Here is a 21,896-nt window from a genome sequence, read left to right as displayed (position 1 = left end):
TTTTGAGTGATCTTTTGCATTTGAATTGGTCACCTGTATAGTATTGTTGATCCTGTGGCCACTTTGAATGAGAATCTAGTCAGCATAATTGATAGGCGTATCCCTTCTCATGTACTAAGGTACCGAGTGAAGGACAAACCATGGTTCAATGATGATTGTAGACGTGCTTATTTGGAGAAGCAGGAGGCCTATCATCTTTGGAAGGGTAACAGATCAGATTTGACCTGGAACAACTATACTCAGCTTAAGAGCTTCTGTCCAGAGAGTTTATGATTCAACTAAAAAGGAATATAATTTATCCATAAAAGAAACCCTTTCTGGTACAACCCAGGAACATAAGTGGTGAACTCCCCTTAAAAAATCTGCATTCTTTGGAGTAGATGCAACAGTTTCTTTACTTGAACTAGATGGCTCTGTCACTCACTGTCCAAAAGAAAAGGCAACCCTTTTGACTGATGTATTTGACAGTAAGTAGAGTAATGAGAAACTTGATCTTCCTCATTCCTGTTTTCCCGAAGCTAAACTCACTAGTTTAGCTTTTCGATCTCGTGAAAATAAAGCTCTCTTGGTGGACCTTGATGCTTATAGAGGTGTACATACAAATGGTATTTTTCCTTTGTTTTTAATAAAAACTGCAGATTTCTTAGCTCCAAAGTTACCTGCCATTTTGCGCAAGTTAGTAAGAAGAGAAGATTTTAGCGCTTGTTGGAGAATTGGTAATGTTACTCCACTAGGTAAATATGTTTGTGGTAGCTCAAGTCCAATTGATTACAGCCCAATTTTCATAACTTCAATATCTCAAGTTTTTGAACGTCTTTTGGCAAAACGTCTTAATAGGTTTGCTGAAGGTAATCATCTGTTCCGTAGATTCCAATTTGGTTTTTGTAAAGGCCTTGAAGCATGTGACACCCTTTTTACAATCTCCAATGCTGTACAGAAATCCCCTGATTGTGGTCAGGAGGTTTGTATGATTGTCCTTGATTTTAGTGCTGCCTTTGACCGTGTTATCAAGAGGCCCTTGTTTTCAAACTCAAACAGTTGGGAGTTGGTGCGTCATTTCTTAGCATTGTTATTGAATTTTTAAGTAATAGATCGCGGAGAGTTGCTGTTGATGGGCAACATAGTCAATATAGTAATGGGATATTTGAGGTTCCTCAGGGTAGTGTTCGTGGTCTATTACTTTTCATGCCATATACATATGACATGTGGTTTGGCTTAGAAAACAAGCTTGTTACATATGCAGATAATGCAACAGTCTTTGTATCAATTCTATCTCCTGAATGTGGATGTGGGGTTGATGAATCTCTTAATAGAAATCTAGCTAAATCTAGTGCATGGTGCAAATTATTGGGCATGAAGTTGAATCCTAACAAAACTCAAAGTATGAATGCAAGTAGGTCACAGACACTGGCTCAATATCCGGATCTAAGTAGTAGGTTGGCCAGGGCACCAGCCATCCGTTGAGATACTACCACTAGAGAGTTGTGGCGTCTGTTGACCGGCCAGGCAGTACTACATTGTATCCTTCTCTTTGGTTACGGTTCATTTTCCCTTTGCCTACACATACAGTGAATAGTCTGGCATATTCTCTACATATTCTCCTCTGTCCTCATACACCTGACAATACTGAGATTACTAAACAATTATTCTTCACACAAGTGGTTAACTAATGCACTCTAATTGTTCAGTGGCCACTTTCCCCTTTCTAATGGTAGAAGAGACTCTTTAGCTATGGTAAGCAGCTCTTCTAGGAGAAAGAAACTCCAAAATCAAACTATTGTTCTCTAGTCTTGGGTAGTGCCATAGCCTCTATACCATGGTCTTCCACTGTCTTGGGTTAGAGTTCTCTTGCTTCTCTTGTTCTTGTTTTGTTAACGTTTATATAGTTTATATAGGAGATATTCATTTTAATGTTGTTACTCTTCTTAAAATATTTTAGTTTTCCCTGTTTCCTTCCCTCACTGGGATATTTTCCCTGTTGGAGCCCCTGGGCTTATAGCATCCTGTTTTCCAACTAGGGTTGTAGCTTAATAATAATAATAATAATAAATAATAATAATAATAATAATAATAATAATAATGATAATAATAATAATTGATAATGTTTCTACTACTCTGTATGACTCTTAAAATTTTAGGTGTGATTCTCGACACCAAATTTTCTTTTGAGAAACACATTAGATCTGTGTCTCCTTCAAATGCACTAGATACTGGCTTATAGAGAAAGTCTTAAGGTTTTCGGTGGTCAATCCATTCTGCATTAGTGTTTTAATTATTTCATTCTGCCTTGTTTCAAGTATTGTTCTCCTATCTGGCGTTCAGATGCTGATTCTCATCTTACTTTGTTGGAGAGGAACTTACGGTCTATTAAATTCTTATTCCTGATCTAGATCTTAATCTCTGGCACCGTCTTTCAATTAGTCCGTTATGCATGTTGCATTAGATTTTTCATAACTCTGACCATCCTTTACATTCAGATCTTCCTGGACAGTTCCAACCTGTTCGTAATACGAGGCAGGCAGTATTGAGGCTCAATACTACATAGTATTCTAGAAATCTTATTCGAGCTGTGACCAGGTTGTGGAATGATCTTCCTAATCGGGTAGGTGTCTCGATTGAACTTCAAAAGTTCAAACTTGCAGCAAATGTTTTTATGTTGAACAGGCTGACATAAGTCTTTTTATAGTTTATATATGAAAATATCTGTTTTGATGTTACTATTTTTAGAAATATTTCATTTTAATTCATTACTTCTCAGATCATTTATTTCCTTATTTCCTTTCCTCACTGAGCTATTTTTCCCTGTTGGAGCCCTTGGGATTATAGCATCTTGCTTTTCCAACTAGGGTAGTAGCTTAGCTAATAATAATAATAATAAAACCTATTTACGATAGGCCCTACATTTTTAACCTCTAGTAGTCAGCCTTCCCATTGTTTGCTTGCTCGGAAATTTATCATTTCGTTTATGAACAAGATCAAAAAATTAAAAAGTAATCCATCACACATCTCTCTTCAATATGCTATGATCCTTGAAGGAACATTTAAGATTTGGCGTTAGACATTTAACTTTAACGATTTCTTTTCTTATGTGAAGGGCTATCTTTATATCATAAGATTCAAACCGTGCAAAAAGATTCTGAACTCTTCTTTTTTTCAATAAGTCGTTCTACACAAATTTACTTATATCTGTTATCATACTGTAGCCAACGAAAAAACGTTTCTTTCACCTTAAAACCGAAAACACCTTTTTTTATGAGAGAATATTGTGTTTTCCCAATTCATTGAATGATGTTAAAGTACATTACACTGAGTAGCAGAAAAAAAAATCCACTACACCTAATTCACATTTTTACACTGCTAACGTTTCTTCTAAATTAAGCTTACGTTTACACTTATATTTTACTGTTTACCAACAAGTTAAAAACCAAGAACAATGCATTCTATTAGGTTTGAATTAAGACATTTATACCTTATCCATCTTCGTAAAAATGGAAGAAAATCTTAATGAAAATTAAATTACTTCAGTTATTACTACACCAACAAAGTTCTCTACTGAATCAAAACAACTTAAACAGTATTCTATTATATGGACTTAAACAGCCCCTTTAATCCTATTTAGGCATTTACCAGTTTTATCAATCCAAGAAGGGCCCAAGCCTAATCAAGAGCACCCAGGATGAATGAAAAACCTGCCTAATATATTCATGGCTATCTTATTTATTTTCTGCCACCCTTATTCTATGTTAATATTAAACTTCTATTTCTGACGTATCTTCATTTTTGCTCCAGTCACTTATCTTTTAGAGACAAAAAATAACCATCGGTTCAAGAACACTTCAAAAAGCCTTGGGGGGAAAAAAGGTTATAGAAGATTTTCAATACTGAGAAGCTGAAGCCTATTCTTTCAGAGGTGAAAAAAAAAATAAAAAGGTTCCAAATTCCATAAGTTAGAAAGCAAATAAATCCGTTCTTTGAAAACAATAAACTAACTGTTACTGCAAAAGAGCTCGAAATCTCTAGAAGGTAATCATGTTATTAGTTAATTCCTTCCATTCAACATTAGATTGACTGAATCAGTTGCAACCCGATCTGGGGCGGAAAAACTTCTTTGAGATTCCTTTCCCTTGTTTAAAGGCCATTAATTTAATGCATTTTCATCATCTCTTGTCAACGCAATTCCCTAAGGGATTCATCTTTTCCCGTCACCTTATGGGACGGCGGATTCCTTCCAGGCTCACCTTTGGGATAATGAATTCCTTGACCGTTCATCTTCGGGGTCGTTCAATTCATTAAAGGTGCACCTTAGGAAAAGATGAATCCCTTCCAGGATCACCTTGAGAAATTATCAAGTCTCCCCAGGTTTACCTTGGGTGATGAGAAACTTGTTCTAGATCACAATTGGAGGTGATGAATGAATTTCTTTTAGGTTTATCTTGCGAGAAGATGGGTCTTCAAAGTTCCTATTTTGGGATGCTGAATGTCTTCTAAGTTCACCTTTGGGGGATCATGTTTCCCAAATTCCCCTGTGGGGGGGGGGGGGTGATGTCTCCCAAGTTCCCCTTTGGGGGATGATGTTTCCCAAGTTCCCCTTTGAGATATGAATGTCTCCCAAGCTCCCCTATGGGGAGTAATGAATGTCTCACAAGCTCCCCTTTGGAGGATGATGTTTCCCAAGTTCCCCTTTGAGGGATAAATGCCTCCTCAGCTCCCCTAGGGAGAATAATGAATGTCTGACAAGCTCCCCTTTGGCGGATGATGTTCCCCAAATTCCCCTTTGAGGGATGAATGTCTCCCAAGGTCCCCTATGGGGAGTAATGAATGTTTCACAAGCTCCCCTTTGGAGGATGATGTTTCCCAAGTTCCCCTTTGAGGGATGAATGCCTCCCCAGCTCCCCTAGGGAGAGTAATGAATGGCATCACAAGCTCCCCTTTGGGATACTGAATGTCTCCTCCATTTCCCCTTTAGGAATGATGAATGTTTCCAAAGTTCACATTTATTCACGGAAAACCTTGGGATGATATGATTTCTTCACGTTCACCCAGGAGGATAATGGATCCCTTTAGAGTTTACCATTATTGAGGTTTCTCCGTGTCTTTTTTATTCATATGTAACGTTGTTCATTACAGAATCTCTTCATCATCGATATTTGTTGATCAATAAGAACCTGCAGTTATATAAATAGTGACAAAAGTAAAAAAAACTATAATCAAATTCTAACTTTCCAAGTTAATAGATGTATGTACCAATGCAAACATCCGACAAAACACAAGTTATTGGACACAAAAGACAACAAAGCTGAATTGTAAAGATGTAAGAGAATAGTCGAGGTAACTGGGAAGGGGGTAACGTGAGAGTTGGCAAGGGGTGAGGGGGGAAGAAGTGTTAAAACCAGGTGGGGTCAGAGAGGGGGAAGGGCTTCTTGTATCCATTGCACTGCAGCCATTTTATCGATCTGCTCGGCCAAAAGACGGGGGTAGGGGGAGGAAAGGGGGAAGTAGGTGGAAGGGCGGAAGTTTCATCTTTTAAAAGCTGACGAAACGATAAATTAATTAGTTTTTTCTCTTTTCACAGAGATAAGACTTAAACGTCGTAACAGGCATTTGGTGGCAGATCATTAAGAAAATTGAAGATGACGGATTTAACCTTGATATGAACAATGTCCGGATTCACAAGATCTTTTTCTTCTTTTAACAACTTGACACTAAATTCATCATTTAATTTAGACACGGCTATCTAAAGGAATAAAAATATAAATAAAATGAGAACATTAATCTGGTTAACTTGAACATTACAATCTAACCCGATTAACAGTTTTCCTGTTAAAGTCTGCATTGAAACCAAACGTAGATGATTAGATGTTTGTGAGCATTATGAGAAGAATTCTATTCAGTTGTAATGGAATTTTCCCTTTTTGGCATATCGAAATCTTTGATGTGATAAGAATATTTAAAAACAGTTTTAAATGTTAGTGCATTATTTACTTGCATTCAAGGTAAACCTGTATATAATTTTATGGAGAATCTAATATATAAGAGATCATAAAATAAGAAAATATAGTCATTATTTTCAAAATCAACATTTGCCAATCCTCTCCTTTTCCTGTAAATTTTCTGCCAGAATTCTCAACTGGTCTAAATTGTAACATTTAACCTTTTTATTCGACAGGAGTTTTCTATTGTTTAGCGTTCTTCTAATTCCCAATCTACCATTCCAATCATTGTACCTCACTCATTCTTACCATATGTCTAAATCCCTTACTATTCTGATATTTGAATCGATGAGCCACACAATTAGCAAATATATATCTCAGCTAAATTTTCTTTAGTGTATATATAACATATGTTCAGAAGAATTGTTATCAATACTATATTTCTACTAATACAAAAAAAAAATCTGAATAAATAATTTGCAAGCTTATACACTAGGATTAAAAAACAAAAAAGGCACTGTGCTGCATTCTGCTTCCCAAAAACAAATGTGTAGGCCTCACCCACCCACCCACCCACCCCCACCTCATAAAAACTAGTCATTTCACAAAATTAAATACTAACGATACCGAACCGGATTACATATCCTAATAATGTATGCAGGAGGTGAATTAAAAAAAAAAAAAAAAAAAAAAAAAAAAGGTAAAATGTTAAAAAAGGACATGAATGACGGATTATGATCAATGGGTAAAAAAAAATACGTTTTTACATATGAAACCATAAACATATCATATCCATGACAGACAAATTCTAACATATTTCTGTACTTCAAGAAATGCTTCAGTTGCTGGTCACCAACGAATATACAAATCACTTTAAAAAAGAAAAAAAAAGAATTTGTTAAACCTTCTAGCAAATGATTTGGTAATCCAAAAAAAAAAAAAAAAAAAAAAAAAAAAAACCGTTAAAAACTCTAAAGGGGCTCAGTGGATATCCTGGTTTAGATAACTATTATTTTCTTGATATAGACAAACTCCCGTTACTTGAAGTGTTACACTGTACAGTATATATAATATTAACATCTTAGAATAAATTTTAAAATCTCCTAAAATGAACAAATTTAGACATTTAGTCTTAGTGAATTTCTTAAGGTACAAAATGGGTTGATGAGCATCCAATGATCCCATATAAAGCAGATTAAAACGCCGGTATGTCAAAAATATTCAACCATGTTTGATAAACATCAAAATAATCGGAGATTTTATCTATCATTATTACTATTATTACTAGCTAAGCTACACCTCTCGGTTGGAAAAGTAGGATGCTATATGTCAAAGTGCTCCTAAAGGTAAAAATAGTCCAACGAAGAAAGGAAATAAGGATATGGACAGACTACAAACGAAGTAATCAACAATTAAAATAGCATATTTTAAGAACAGTAGCAACATTAAAATAAATCTTTCATAAATAAACTATAAAAAGATGAAATTTGTCTTTACTCTCTTCAACATAAAAACACTGGCAGCAAGTTTGTACTCCTGAAGTTCCACCGATTCAACTACCTGATTGGGAAGATCATTCTATAACTAGGTCACAGCAGAAAAATAAACTTCTAGAATATTGTATAGTATTGGGCCTTATGATAGAGATGTCATTACCATTGGAGATAACTGCATACCTAGTATTACGAACAGGAGGGAATTGTCCAGGATGATCTGAATCCAAATGGTCAGAATTATGAAAAATCTTAAGCGATATGCATAACGATCTAACTGGACGATTGTCCCACAGATTAATATCTAGATCGGGAATAAGAAATTCAATAGGCCGTAAATTCCTGTCCAACAAATTAAGATGGGGTTCAGCAGTTGAAGACCAGACAGGAGAACAATACTCGAAACGAGGCAGAATGAAAAAATTAAACACTTCTTCAAATTAGATTGATCGGCTAAAATCTTAAAAGACTTTTTCAATGAGCCAATATTTTAATGCAACTTAAGTAGGGAAAGATCCAATGTGTTTCCCTGGAGTAAATTTGTTATCAAGAATCACACCTACAATTTTGAAAGAATCATATAAAGCTGAAAAAACATTATCACTACTGAGATCCGATGGTTGGGGAGCTACTGTCCTCGTCCTTCTTAAAATCATACTTTGAATTCTGTTAAGGTTCAACTTCATGCCCTGTAATATGCACCATGCATTTAACTAGATCTTTATTAAGGGACAAAACAATATAAAGGCGTTTCATTAACATAACAAAACTATAATTTTATCAATACCCAATAAAAAACATTTATCAACATGGCAGTAAAGTAATTTGATCAACAGAGTAGATAAATCTACCGGATTATTAAGAGAAATTCGGGCACATGTGAAAAATTATTTACTTCCGACTTTCAAAAGACACGGAGGGAAAACTATTTAATCTTTCCTTTTAAATTTTCCTGCGAGTTGTAGTTTTATTTTTTAATCTAATTACGGGTCACCTATACAAATTCTACCCTATAGTTTATGATTTTCCTTGAATTTTCCTGATTTTTTTTTTTTTTTTTTTTTTCAACATTTCATATTCTACACATTTTATTAACAAGGATTCACCTGCGAAGGAAACGTGTGTTAATTATATACAAACAAACATGATAATTTTTACAACTTTAGAGCTCTCTCTCTCTCTCTCTCTCTCTCTCTCTCTCTCTCTCTCTCTCTCTCTCTCGGCGTTGAATTCTCCCAACGAATGCCATTAGAACATCCACTTTTAGATTATTTCTGGCAACGGGAAATCACTCATCTCACGTGACAGCGATTACAAAACCCATCCTGCCCTTTCTTAACTCATTCATGTAAAAGAAAAATCTTTGTATGACGGAAAGTGATGGAAGCTTGACAGGGTAAAGGAAAACACGAATGGCGAGATTTTCCCATCAATCTTTTAACACCGTAAATTAAAAATAGTAGTATAAATAGACAAAAAAAAAAATTAAGTATCCTTTTTTTTATCTTTTTTAGTTTCATATGGACAACAGAGCATGTAAGGTCTAAAGTAATACTGCAAACTGTATAATTGTAGAATTTGTTTCCAAAGCGACAAGCAGTCAAACTCAAAGCCTCATCTAAATCTACCAATATAACTTGATGGAATCGATGAAAATCTTATAAAAAAAAAAAAAAAAAAAAATCCTTATTCGGGCTTCAAAATGTTCTCTTAACACATCACAAACTACTCCCCTGCATAACAAACAATTGTAAAACCAATTCCGAGACAATTGTATAATTGAATAAAAGTTGAATAAACCATTTCAGATATTACTATAATATACATAAATGAACCTTCTGAGCATCAGTAAATTGTTATGAGATTCACAAAACGCATTCCACAGCAAACACGATAAAGCAAGGATAATACATAGGCAATCAAATTATCAACTAAACTTGCTAATCATGTGCAAAAATTTTATATCAACAATATTCTCTGGCAATAAATATTACCCAGCCGACCAAGAAAAATTATTTTAAAAAATGACCTATACAAAAATGCTATTTCGAGAGAGAGAGAGAGAGAGAGAGAGAGAGAGAGAGAGAGAGAGAGAGAGAGAGAGAGAGAGATTACATACCTAGAATTTAGTCGCCTTAATTAAAGAAAGATGAAACCCGTAAGGCTCTGCAGGGTTAAGTAACATATTGAAAAATACACTTTCTGTAGATGCCACCTGAGCGGCGAGGTCAATGACCTACGAAGAAATATGGTGGAGGTAAAGGAAAGAAGTTTGGACCTTAGTCCCGAAGGAAAAACGCAGAACGTCTCTTGACACATGGAAGAATGTAAGAGTCACAATTGACAAAAGTTGGAGTAGAGATCCCAAAACACCCAACTGTCCAAAGACAGATTCAAGCTTACTCTATGACGAAACTACATGATTGTCACAGAGGAATCTATTTTCTCGTAAAGGTTATTATTTGAAATGTGAATAACACTGTATAAAAATCTCCTTCCCTCTCTCCATGTTTTACTAACTCTCAACTTTTACCCTTAAAGGCCGTCATGAATAGCAAAGGCAAGGGACAGTGATATTGCCCCATCAAGCAGGACAATGCCCTAGAGACTGTCCATATACAGTATACAGTACATATGATCAGCACCCAAGTTCCCTTTCCACCAAAGCTAGGACCAAGGAGGATCAAGCAATGGCTGCTGATGATTCAGCAGATAGACCTATAGGCTCTCCCATAACCCCCCATCCTTAGCTCACAAGAATGGTGAGGTTGCAGCTACAAAAGAATCTAACGAGTTTGAGCGGGACTCGAACCCCAGTCTAGCGTTCACCTTACCACATTGGCCACCACAACCCTTGGCGTTATTGTGTCCTCTGCCAGAAGTCCTTATCTACCTTACAATAAGAGAAGATTTTTTTTTTTGGGGGGGGGGGTGTCGGGGAAGGTTTATCATTCTCTCTCTCTCTCTCTCTCTCTCTCTCTCTCTCTCTCTCTCTCTCTCTCTCTCTCTCTCTCTCTCTCTCTCTCTCTCTCGGCACTAAAATATTCACCTTTCAGATGAGGTCATGAAATTTACATAAACGTATTAGGGTGTTAAATCTTGATTAGTTTTACCCATAGGGGCTTCCGATATATCCAATAACTAATAGTCAATCCAAAAACAAAAATTAAGATAATTAATCTAAATGGCCAAACAAACGTTGCATGAAGGTAACACCTTATGTGATGAACAACTTTACCGTGCCCCTAAATAGTAATAACCACATACAAACTCCGTAACTGAAAATAACAAATGGATAACCTGAATGTTACAGAAATTATTGTAATATTCATAACAAAGTGACCAGAAAGCCCATTACGCGCCCACAAATAACACCAAAACAGTTTATATATTTACACAGCCCTAATTAGTGTATGAGGGGGAAAAGGCGGGGTGAGAGAGAGAGAGAGAGAGAGAGAGAGAGAGAGAGAGAGAGAGAGAGAGAGTGGAATTCTGTTATCTGAGATGGAATTCATTCACAATATTCAGCACTACAGGAAATGGGATTAATCATATAATCATAAAGAAACGTGGGGAAAACATGATTGCCGATAATATTCTTATAAAATTATCGATTCTAGTATAAATTTTAATGGCTCCCGGTCATATGTAAATTAACTAATATAATATGTACATGGCTTGGGCGTGCTATTCGCACTCCCCAAGAGAGATTAGTTCACTAAACTTTTAACTGGGCTCCACAAGGCACTAGAAGAGTTGGAAGATCCAGACCTACATGGCTGAGGACTATCAAGCGTGAAGTGAAGTAGGAGATGATGAATGGAGAAGTATTGATTTAAAAGCTCAAGATGGAGACGACTGGCGAAATCTAACCGAGGCCCTTTGCGTAAATAGGGGTAGGAGGAGATGATGATGAATATGTACATACAATTTAAATCGAGAATTGCCTACTCAAAAAATAATTACTGATTGCCATATGACCTGATATGGAAACCTAGACCATGAAATAATTTCACTTAATTACAACTGTGATTAGTAAGAAAACACACTTCGGACGAAAAACTATAATTTCAAAATTCTTTTCAAGAATCGTCCCTTAAATAAGGAAAGCCAAACACAAATATAAAATATCTCGTTTTCTATAAAAAAAAGGAAAAAAAAAAAACTATTTTGCTCCTTACCGTATCCCGAAAATCCTCAAGTTTACAGAGTTTCATCTTCATTCATCATTCTCTTGAAGAAAACGTCATGCAACAAATAAGCATCTCGCAGCGGAGTGCAGAAATTATTTGTTAAGCCTCACAAAAATTGATTTCAAATTTTCACCTACACAAGAGATTTTGGGCAGCAAATCCGTCTAGAATTACTCCCAGCTTCAAGCCAGATTACTCCTCTATTTACGCTAAATAAATATATGGAGACCTACGAAGAATCCTTCTATAGTTCAAAATAATCTCAAAGTGTCTTTGTGAAATAACTATACAGGTTATATACTTACTCTAATCAGAAATATTGTCTTTATCATGGAAATAAACATACATCTTACTTAAAATAAAAAGAATTAATCACGGCAATCGGTTTACGTGTTCATGAAATAACAGAAATTTATTGTAAGTACTGATGAATGAAAAAAAAAAAAAAGTTTCCTTAAGTAGCACTAACCTTGAGTTTATGACCTCAAAGGTTCATTTACAAGAAGCCTGTCCTAAACCGGTCCTGGCCCTTGCTCAAATGGAAGCAAGGAGAATAGTTGATTATAAAAAGAGTGCAAGAGTCCTAAAGTGATACAAAAGGGAATAAGTCTCGGAGTGATCCTCCGGCCTCGGCTTAATCAACCAACTGGGACGACGATGCTCAATGTTCCAAGACCGAATAATAGAGAGTTGATGGTAGGGCTTAAGAGTCCATACCAACCTCTCATGTAAAACCAAAAAGTAATGAAACATGAAATAACCGTCATCGGTATCTAAAGATAAAAGCTATTAGCTTAATGGCAACATAAAAATAATTCTATCAGTTAAATGAATGAAAATATAAAGTATTTCCTTTGGGGTAAAAAAAACTTATCCTTGATTCCTATGTCTTTATTACCATTACTCCTCGATGTCCATCACAGCAACGTGTGTATTTTAGGTCAGGCTTAACGGGAAGCGTTATTTAAGCTCACCAATATTGCCCGGGAGATGAAAAATGGAAGAGGGTGGAAACCCTTACATACACGCATATGCACCACCACGCACACAAGCACACACATTCACTGACCTAATATCTAAGACCACTGACTGGTGGAACAGAGAGGGGGAGAGGGAGCAAAACCCATATGACGCAATGGCTATAAACACTTGTGGAGAGAGAGAGAGAGAGAGAGAGAGAGAGAGAGAGAGAGAGAGAGAGAGAGAGAGAGAGAGAGAGAGAGAGAGCACTTATTCGTGCAGACAATAAGGCTTACTTCACGTCAGAAAAAAGAATCCGCCAGTGATAAAAGGGAAAAAAGTGCGTCCTCGATAGTCTCAACTTTATAGATGATAAATAATGGATAGAACAAATACACAACCGCCCTAAGTCAATCAACTGCTCCTATAGGCACGATGTCCGAGGTTGATATTCGTTTTCATTTTCATTTCCGAGTTCCTAATTTCACGAAAATTATTCACTAAAAATCTCGAAATGTTTTAGTATCTATTTTACGGTAGAGTTTGGAACATTAGTAATAACAGTTTGAAAAACAAAATAAATATAAAATAACGGTTTTGTCTTTTCATATAAAAAAAATTTAAAACAAGTGCAATAAAGTTAAGTTTAAACTATGTAATTTAGCAAAAAATGTCGCATAATTCAATCACCTAATAAGAATCATTAACACAAAACCTAAAAAAATTATAATTTGCCTATTACTGCAATTCCACAGGACTGTGTTATTAATAATTGTGAAGTTCCGCATACCTGTAGTTTCCCCTATATCTCTTTAATAGATGACTACAATGCTGTCTATCTGTATTATAACAGACTGCAATTCTACCTTATCTTTACATGGCGGAGAATACCAACGTCAGTCTCCAGTGGAGAACTGATAATGTCGAGTTTGTATAATAACAAACTAATACCATTTTCTGTGGTTATATGATACTAACGATGGATTCGGTCAGATAAGTGACACGAATGACAGGTAATCTAACTATGTAGGCTAAGACAATCCCGCCAATCTTTGTAAGATGACCGAGAAGAAAGTTGAGGTAACTGGCACTACCTGAAAAATGTGAGGGAAAATGGAACTAAAGTAGACGATCGCTTGTTTTCCATTTGCAACTGATGGGAAGCAGTGATAAAAACATTATTAATACGGAAAGATCAATAAAAATCTTAATCAAAATTACAGAAGTATACATTACCTTGCAGCAAACGCCAACAAAATAATCCAATCACACTTACCTGAAAAGTGGGAAATATAAGATTAGTTTCCTGATATTGTTGTTATATATATTATATTATCAACATTATATATCAAATAATTGGCAGGTTTATTATAAACAAATACAACAGTTCAATAATGTATTAATTTTGATTTAGTGGATTCATTCAATGTAAATACATCGATATTATATTCTTGAAATTTAATTGATTTATAAACACCACAAATTGCCTTATACATTTTAAGCAAGAAATCAATATTGCAGACTTTCAACTAGCTTGATTCAATTATTTCAGAAATCAATATTGTGTAAAATTAAATCCTATAATATACAGAAAAAATTAGTTAAATCACGTTATGCAAGAAATAACCATCACATTACAGGAATTACTTGATTGATTGGAATTCATGCAAACAATCAATTCATCCATAAAACTAAGTTGAATTATTTCACCCAAGAGATTATTATTGAATTAAAAGCTCAAAATAGAGACGACTGGCGAAATCTAACTGAGGCCCTTTGCGTCAATAGGCGTAAGAGGTGATGATGATGATGATGATGATGGTAAGTTTTAGGAGATTCAGTAACAGTTAGAAATCAGTATCAAGTTCCTAAAATATTGGTCATACTCATGGAAAAAATATCCTCTTTGAACCGAAGTTAACTCATTGCACACTTTGGTTAATTTAATAAATACAATGAATTACAAGATTCAAATGTTTTTCAACTATACGGAGAATGGGAATTAATTCTGCAGAAATTATTGGGATTAACGAGAATGAAACGGCACAAAGTCAATTAAAAATGGATTGCCAGGGATTTAAAACTATACTGTATTTCGACCATGCAGTCACTTCCAGTATGTGGCAGCTTTTTCTCTTCTTTGAATTTTCTAACACCTCAATTTAGATGCCTAATTGTACAAAATTTCAAACTTTTCAGCTTTACGAAATTAAGCATTTTCTAAATATAACATTAATCCAAGCTATCTTCAGTTCATTTTTTGTCTTTGAAGCACTATCATAGGAACTTAAGTCTTAAATTCTTCCTGGAACTGCACGCTGTTTGTATGAACAAATAGCAACACAATATCACTTTCTGACAGGGACCCAAATGCTACAATATGATTGATGTGGATAACGAAGTTAAGAGCGTTTGCAACTAGAAAAGTAAAAGATATGGGGAAAACATATAAATATAGTCTTTCACTTCTTTTAGCTAAACTCTACAATATTATACTACAATTATCTGGTCAGATGTCTAAGAGTAAATAGGAAGTAAAAAAAATCTCTTCTCCTCCAATATATACTCTCATTGTTATGCGTTCAAATCTTTAGTTTGATCCATTCTCCCCATCCATATCAACGTCAAATTTTCCGGAGAGCTTCAAACTTGGCACTGAACTTTTCGGAAAACTTTACTGGGATATAATAATTACAATTTGGAAATTCACATAAAAAAAACTAAAATCCACGTAATTTACATTTCGGGATAATTCCAATTACTTTGGCACTTCACATTCCTTCAGTTACCCTTTTGCTTCCAATTTCAAATAAAAAAAAAAAATAGTAGAAAAATAACCTGTCTGTTTTATCTCCACTAAATCTAGATTTCATTGGCTGCACATGAAACTTATCCTACTCTATCCAAAGTGGTACACAATTCTACGAAATAGATGAGATCTTTCCGATACAATATACTGTAGAGATGATTAACGTGCCCACTATAAATACATCGCTTAATGATATAAAGAAAATATGAAATGGGTATGAAATATGTAAGGTCTTCCCATCCATTCACTTCATGAAATTCATATTTATAAAATTTCAAGATCGAAATCTTTTACTCAAACATATGAGGTCTGGGCAATTACCTACATATCACCTTGTCATCCCTTCTGCTCTCACTTAACTATTCCTTAAATCTGCTTCTTGGTTTAGAGTTGAAAAAAAAGATTTTCTCGATTTTATCTAGTCCAATTAGTTATCTAACCCGTCCCTAAAATAAAATTCTTGTAGATTTTTTGCAGCTTATTTTTACGCAGATGCAGACAAACCATTACAAGAAAAAGACCAACTACGAAAAGAAGACAATTTCTCATTGACGTTAGGTGGTATGTGAATGACTATAATGCGAATGATTTCATTTTCATAACCAACAATCGATTTAAGGATTACACACAAATTATCATTATTAAAAAGAAAAGATTAACCAGCCCAATGAGTCAAACTCGACTCTTAAAGAGCTGGCCAGATGAACATTGGGGAGAAAAAATATTATTCATACTAATGCTATACACATTACTAAAATAAAATTTATATCAAATACAATAGATAGAAATTAAATAAAATATGAGGTAAAATCTGCGATAAACAGAAATGCAGTATTCTAATTAGGCCGCTTTCCATTGGCAATTAATGACACAGTTGCTCAAATGGCCCTAGAAGTGCAAAGTAGCCTTTACGTGGATGGCTTTGTAATACTTATTCGTCAAACAGTCTTCATCACTTACAAAATATTTTTTATAAAACTTCATTGAAAAAAATACAAGTTTGGACTGCGTCTGTTGGCTTCAGACTTTCTGCAGAAGAAAAACTCAAGCGATAATGTTTTATTAGAATATTAGATTGAAGCATCACCAAGAAATAAACTTTACATTAGGCAATAATCAAATTCAATTCCAAGATAAGTTAAATTTTTTGGTCTAATATTCGATACGCACCTCAGTTGGAAAGCTCATGTATCGTTCATAATATCCAAATGTAATAATGCTCTAAACTTTATGAGAAAGTTATCTAATACAATATGGAGAGCAAAAGGATTAAATTTACTGATGATCCATCTAGTAATAGTTTTATCGAGAATAGATTACGATAGCCCAATATATTTCTCATGATCCGAAGCTACTTTGGCGTCTCTACAGTAGATCCAATACACACTCAAGGTCTTGGACTTTGTAGTGGAGACTTTAGGTCTTCCCCAAATATCTTGGTGCTATGTGAAAGTGGGGAACCAACCTTGACCCTACATGGAGATTTTGTAAACCTGCGAAGTGCATTAAAGATCCTATCTACTAATTCTCCAACAAAGAAGCCATTCAACCTCGGTGACATATTCATAAACAATCGTGAACCACCTTTCCCAAAAAGAGCAAATAGGTTATTACAACCTACAAACATCAGAATGTACATTATTCAACCATCTCTCTCTCTCTCTCTCTCTCTCTCTCTCTCTCTCTCTCTCTCTCTCTCTCTCTCTCTCTCTCTCCACCTTCTACCTTAAAGAAAACAAAAATATGCTCTCATCTTTATTATCTGTGAAAGAAATAGTTATACTTCTAGTCATTATACACCCACACACACGTGTTTGTGTGTATGTGTATGTGCGTGTATATCTATATCTTTATATATATATATATATATATATATATATATATATATATATATATATATATACTGTATATATATATATACTGTATATATATATATATATATATATATATATATATATATATATATATATATATATACACATTTACATATTATATACATATACTGTATATATAATTTATATATATATATATTTATATATATATATATATATATATATATATATATATATATAGTAGTAACCTTCATACTTTCAATGAAGCCGCCACCACACATTACCACACGTGCTTTCAACACTCCGCACACCCCTTCATCGATAATCCTATTAAAATATCATACTCACGCACCGGGCACTTTCCATTAACAATCAGACCCATGCATTCGGTTACTTTAAATCCCCTTCAAGGCTAGTAATCCTATTCTAAATTTCCAAGAGATTAAAAAAGATTAAATATATTTATGAGAAACAAATAAGCATAAAAAAAATTGCAACATCGCTTATGAATAATCTCGAGAGGTAAGAGTAGACACAAACTTGAATCTTCTGTTTTGTCAACTCCTTACCATCTACTTCTTTACTCAGCACCCCTTATATTAAGTAAATGGAATGCCCTATGGATGTAGAGGGACCCATGAAAAAGTCAATAAAGCAAACAAAGTTACTATGCCATCCTCGGGTAACAGTAAGAGACCGCACAATGGGACAGGATATCAAGCAAAGGAGCCTAAAAGGTAGTTCCCAGAATGAGACCGGAGCAAGTATTCAGCATGGGAAACTCCCGCCAACCATCAGAATTAAGTACTAAGTTTGTATACCCGTACGCAACCGTAAGGGAGTAAAATTGGAAGCCAATATGTGACAGGATAAGGAAAACCACCTTGAAAGCAAAGTAAGAAACAAAATATAAGGAAATGAGTATGTATTGTCTGTTACACATAGACGATCAATTAATAAAACACTTCGGCTCCAGGTACACATAAACGAGATCCTTTGACACATCACTCACTTGTTAGTCTAGGAAAGTGAGCCATGTTTGATTTCTTTCATCTAACACGCACCATACTCTCAAAATTCATTTACAAATATTATTTCATCCATAACTCCTATTTATTTACGCTTGTGTTTACAAACCATGAAATATTACAATACATCACATTGCCTTGTCTTTTCTTTTCATAACTTTTTATCCCAACTCTCATTATTCTTCCATGATATTATTTTCTCCTTTAATTCATCGCCTATGCAACAACAACATTCTCCCTCTTTTCCAGCCAGCATCCAATTTCCTCCAGATGGATGGCAAAGGAAAACACGAAAAGCTGCCTTTTCCTCGTAGAGATCAATAGTAACTGTGGCACAATTCCTGATATAATCTATTTCGCATTTTCCTTATTTGAGAGAGAGAGAGAGAGAGAGAGAGAGAGAGAGAGAGAGGAGAGAGAGAGAGAGAGAGAGAGAGAGAGAGAGAGAGAGAGAGAGAGAGAGAGAGAGAGAGAGAGAGAGAGAGAGAGAGAGAGAGAGAGAGAGAGAACTAGGAAAAGGGAAACATGGAAACATAATATCAATTCGTGATTTGCAAATGTTTTTATCTGAACCGCAAACACATGTCATTTTAAATTGGAACCGTAAGGTAAACAATGGATTTTCCGCAAACACTTAAGCTTCAGTGGGTACATCAGAGAGACATATTCAACACCAAAAAAATAAAATAATTTTCACAAAATTTACATACTTTTAAAAAATAATTTAAAAACTTAACATTGGTCTTTACCGAAGACTGCGATATTTACTTGTTTATGAATAACATGAATATTTTAAGAAAAATAAAGTTCAATAGACAATCTATTAGCGAAATTGAACCGAAAATAAATGATTTATGTAATTATCTGATGCTTCCGAAATAGAATCGAAACCACTTACTTCTCTAATTAAGTTTCACGAAGGCATTTAAAACGAAAATCGAAAGAAAATGAATAATAAAAAATGCCTTTCATAACTTGATTTCAAAAAGATAAAAATACAAAGTCAAAATTTATTCACATTATTCGATTTTCTAAGAAATAAATAGAACAGAGTAACGCAAAGTCTTCTGTGAAAGCTTGATACTCGTAATAACAAAAATAAAAACTCGAAGAAAAATCAAATCTGCTCCAGAGTTAAAGGAAAAATTTCATTGCTCATGTAACTCTACCTCCCTCTTTTAAAGCTGAAGATGCTGAGAATCTTGACGTTTGGAGAGAGAGAGAGAGAGAGAGAGAGAGAGAGAGAGAGAGAGAGAGAGAGAGAGAGAGAGAGAGAGAGAGAGTGTTTCGTAAACTGCCAGCAGGATATTGCTACAAACTGGCACTAATCGGTATGAGATAAAAAAAAATTTCGCGTTATCAAACGTGTACCCCCGAATCATAAATTTCCGTTTGGAATTGTAATGTCTTTCAAAGAATGTCTCAATATACACCCGTGTAATAAACACGCGGCACTAGTGTTCAGTCTATGTTATATCACCTTAATATATTAGAACAGTCCGTATTGTCATCACGATGACAAATCACTACTATGTTGTGCACTAGGGCCAACATACACACCCTTAGTATTCTAAGTCCCATAAAATTCACTGTTCCTCGCAGCACTAAGTGGAAGGTTTAAGTACAGTACCTGCCGCCACCACGAATCTTTTAACTTCCTGTACTTGCTTCCTTCGCATAGTGTTTAAAAAACACCCTGGATGACTTCCATCCAGTAAACGAACGAAGACTCTCGAAGTCCATTAGTTGGAAAAAATTCAGGGAAGAGGCGACCTTCTTAGGATCATGACATGCAGGTGTACTGTCAGGATCCGCTCTGCGAATGAAGTAGGTGATCTTCGTCCTTAGTTGTTTAAGTTGACCTCCCCCTAAGTCTGAAGTTCTGCGAAGATAGACCTTTAGACTCTCCACTGGACACAGAGAGACAGCTTCCTTCAGAGGGCAGATTCTCCAGGGACCCCATCTTTTAGTGGGTAACTCGTTCTTGGTGAGAAACGTTGGGTCAGTAAAGAGGGTGAGTTCGCCCGTGTCAGTGAACCGGATGTGGCCTTCTTCCCTAGATAATGCCACAATTTCACTAAACCTAGCCCCCCGAGGCTAGAGCAAACAAGAAAATAACTTTCTGGGTCAAATCTTTCATAGGGCAAGCCTCATTGTCCAAACCTGAGGCAAAATGTAGCACTTTATCAAGAGACCATGAAATGGGTCTGGGAGGGGCCGCTGATCTAAGTCTGGCACAGGCCTTCGGCACATTATTAAAGATTTTGTTAGACAAGTCTATTTGGAAGGCATACAGTAAGGGTCTTGTCAGGGCAGATTTACACGTAGAGATCGTGTTGGCTGCTAAACCTTGTTCATGAAGGTGAATAAAGAAAGACAAGCAGAAATCCATCGAGATTTCCTTCGGATTCTTTGCCTTGACAAGGGCTACCCATTTCTTCCAAGAAGACTCATATTGTCTTCTGGTAGATTTCGACTTATATTCCTCCAAGAAGTCTAGGCTTTTCATCAAGATTCCAAACCTTTTCTTTACGACAAGTGAGAGAAAATCATGAGATGAAGGGCTCTGGTTTTCTGGGATGAAGCGAAGACAGTTGACTTCTGAACTTGTTCAGACAGAACTGGGTCCGACAGTGGAATCAGCTTTGGTTGTAATTCCAGAATCAGGGGGAACCAGTTGCTCCGGGGCCACTTGGGAGTCACTAGGGCTGCCGTTCCTTGAAAGGATCTCATCTTGGTGAGGACCTTTAGCAGAAGGTTGGGCGGAGGAAACGGGTAAATCCTAGTCCATCTGTTCCAGTCCAAGGACATGGCGTCCACTGGTTCCGCACGAGGGTGCTGGTACGGGGCCACGTATCGAGGAAGTTTCTTGTTGTCGCTCGTTGTGAAGAGGTCGATCTGAAGTTCCGGGACTTGGCGTAAGATGAAGGAGAATGATTCTGCATCTAGGAACCATTCTGACTCTATCGGAGCTATCCTGAATAGAGCGTTAGCTGTCACATTGCAGAACCCTTGAAGGTGAACTGCCGGTAAGTGCCATCTCTTCTTCCCCGCTAAACGTAAGATGGCTAATATCAATTGGTAGAGTTGAGGCGATCGTGAGCTTTGACGATTCAGACATCTGACCATCACATCGCTGTCCAAAGTCAGTCACACGTGGGCTGAGGGACGAGGAGACAATTTCTTCAGTGTGAGGAAGACTGCCATGGCCTCCAAGATGTTGATGTGAAATGTCTTGAACAGGGAGGACCAAGTTCCTTGAGTCTTGCACTGATGGGAGTGACCCCCCCATCCTTCCAGTGATGCGTCTGTATGGATGATAACTGAGGGTGGAGGCAGTTGTAGAGTCATTGACCTCTTGAACTTGCTGGCCTCCGACCATGGCTTCAGAAGTGATCGAAGCCGAGATGGTAGTGGTCTTCTGAGATCTCTTCGAGCGTTTGATGCGTATCTTCTCCAGACTCCTGATGCATCTTTTAGCTGTGCAATCAGGACGACATGGCTATCTCACCCAAAACAGATTTTTCGCTTCGCTCAAAATCCGTTATATCATCAGCCGTAGCTAGTCCACTGCAGAACAAAGGCCTCAGAAATGTCCTTCCACTTGCGTTAGTTTATGATCTTTCTGTGCCAGTCCACACCGGCAACCTT

The 21,896-nt window shown here is 36.0% G+C and overlaps 1 protein-coding gene across 22 annotated transcripts in view; it reads right to left on the bottom strand.

Moving 5' to 3' along the window:
• Window positions 1-21,896, bottom strand: part of LOC137631142 (synapse-associated protein of 47 kDa-like) — a 717,291-nt gene that overhangs the window by 274,459 nt on the left and 420,936 nt on the right. The gene's annotated exons all lie outside the window — the stretch shown is intronic.

The sequence above is a fragment of the Palaemon carinicauda genome, chromosome 39 (genome assembly GCF_036898095.1).
Source record: "Palaemon carinicauda isolate YSFRI2023 chromosome 39, ASM3689809v2, whole genome shotgun sequence".
Taxonomy (NCBI): Eukaryota; Metazoa; Arthropoda; class Malacostraca; order Decapoda; family Palaemonidae; genus Palaemon; species Palaemon carinicauda.
Note: the sequence above shows the minus strand (reverse complement) of the source record. Positions and strands in the feature narration are given on the sequence as shown.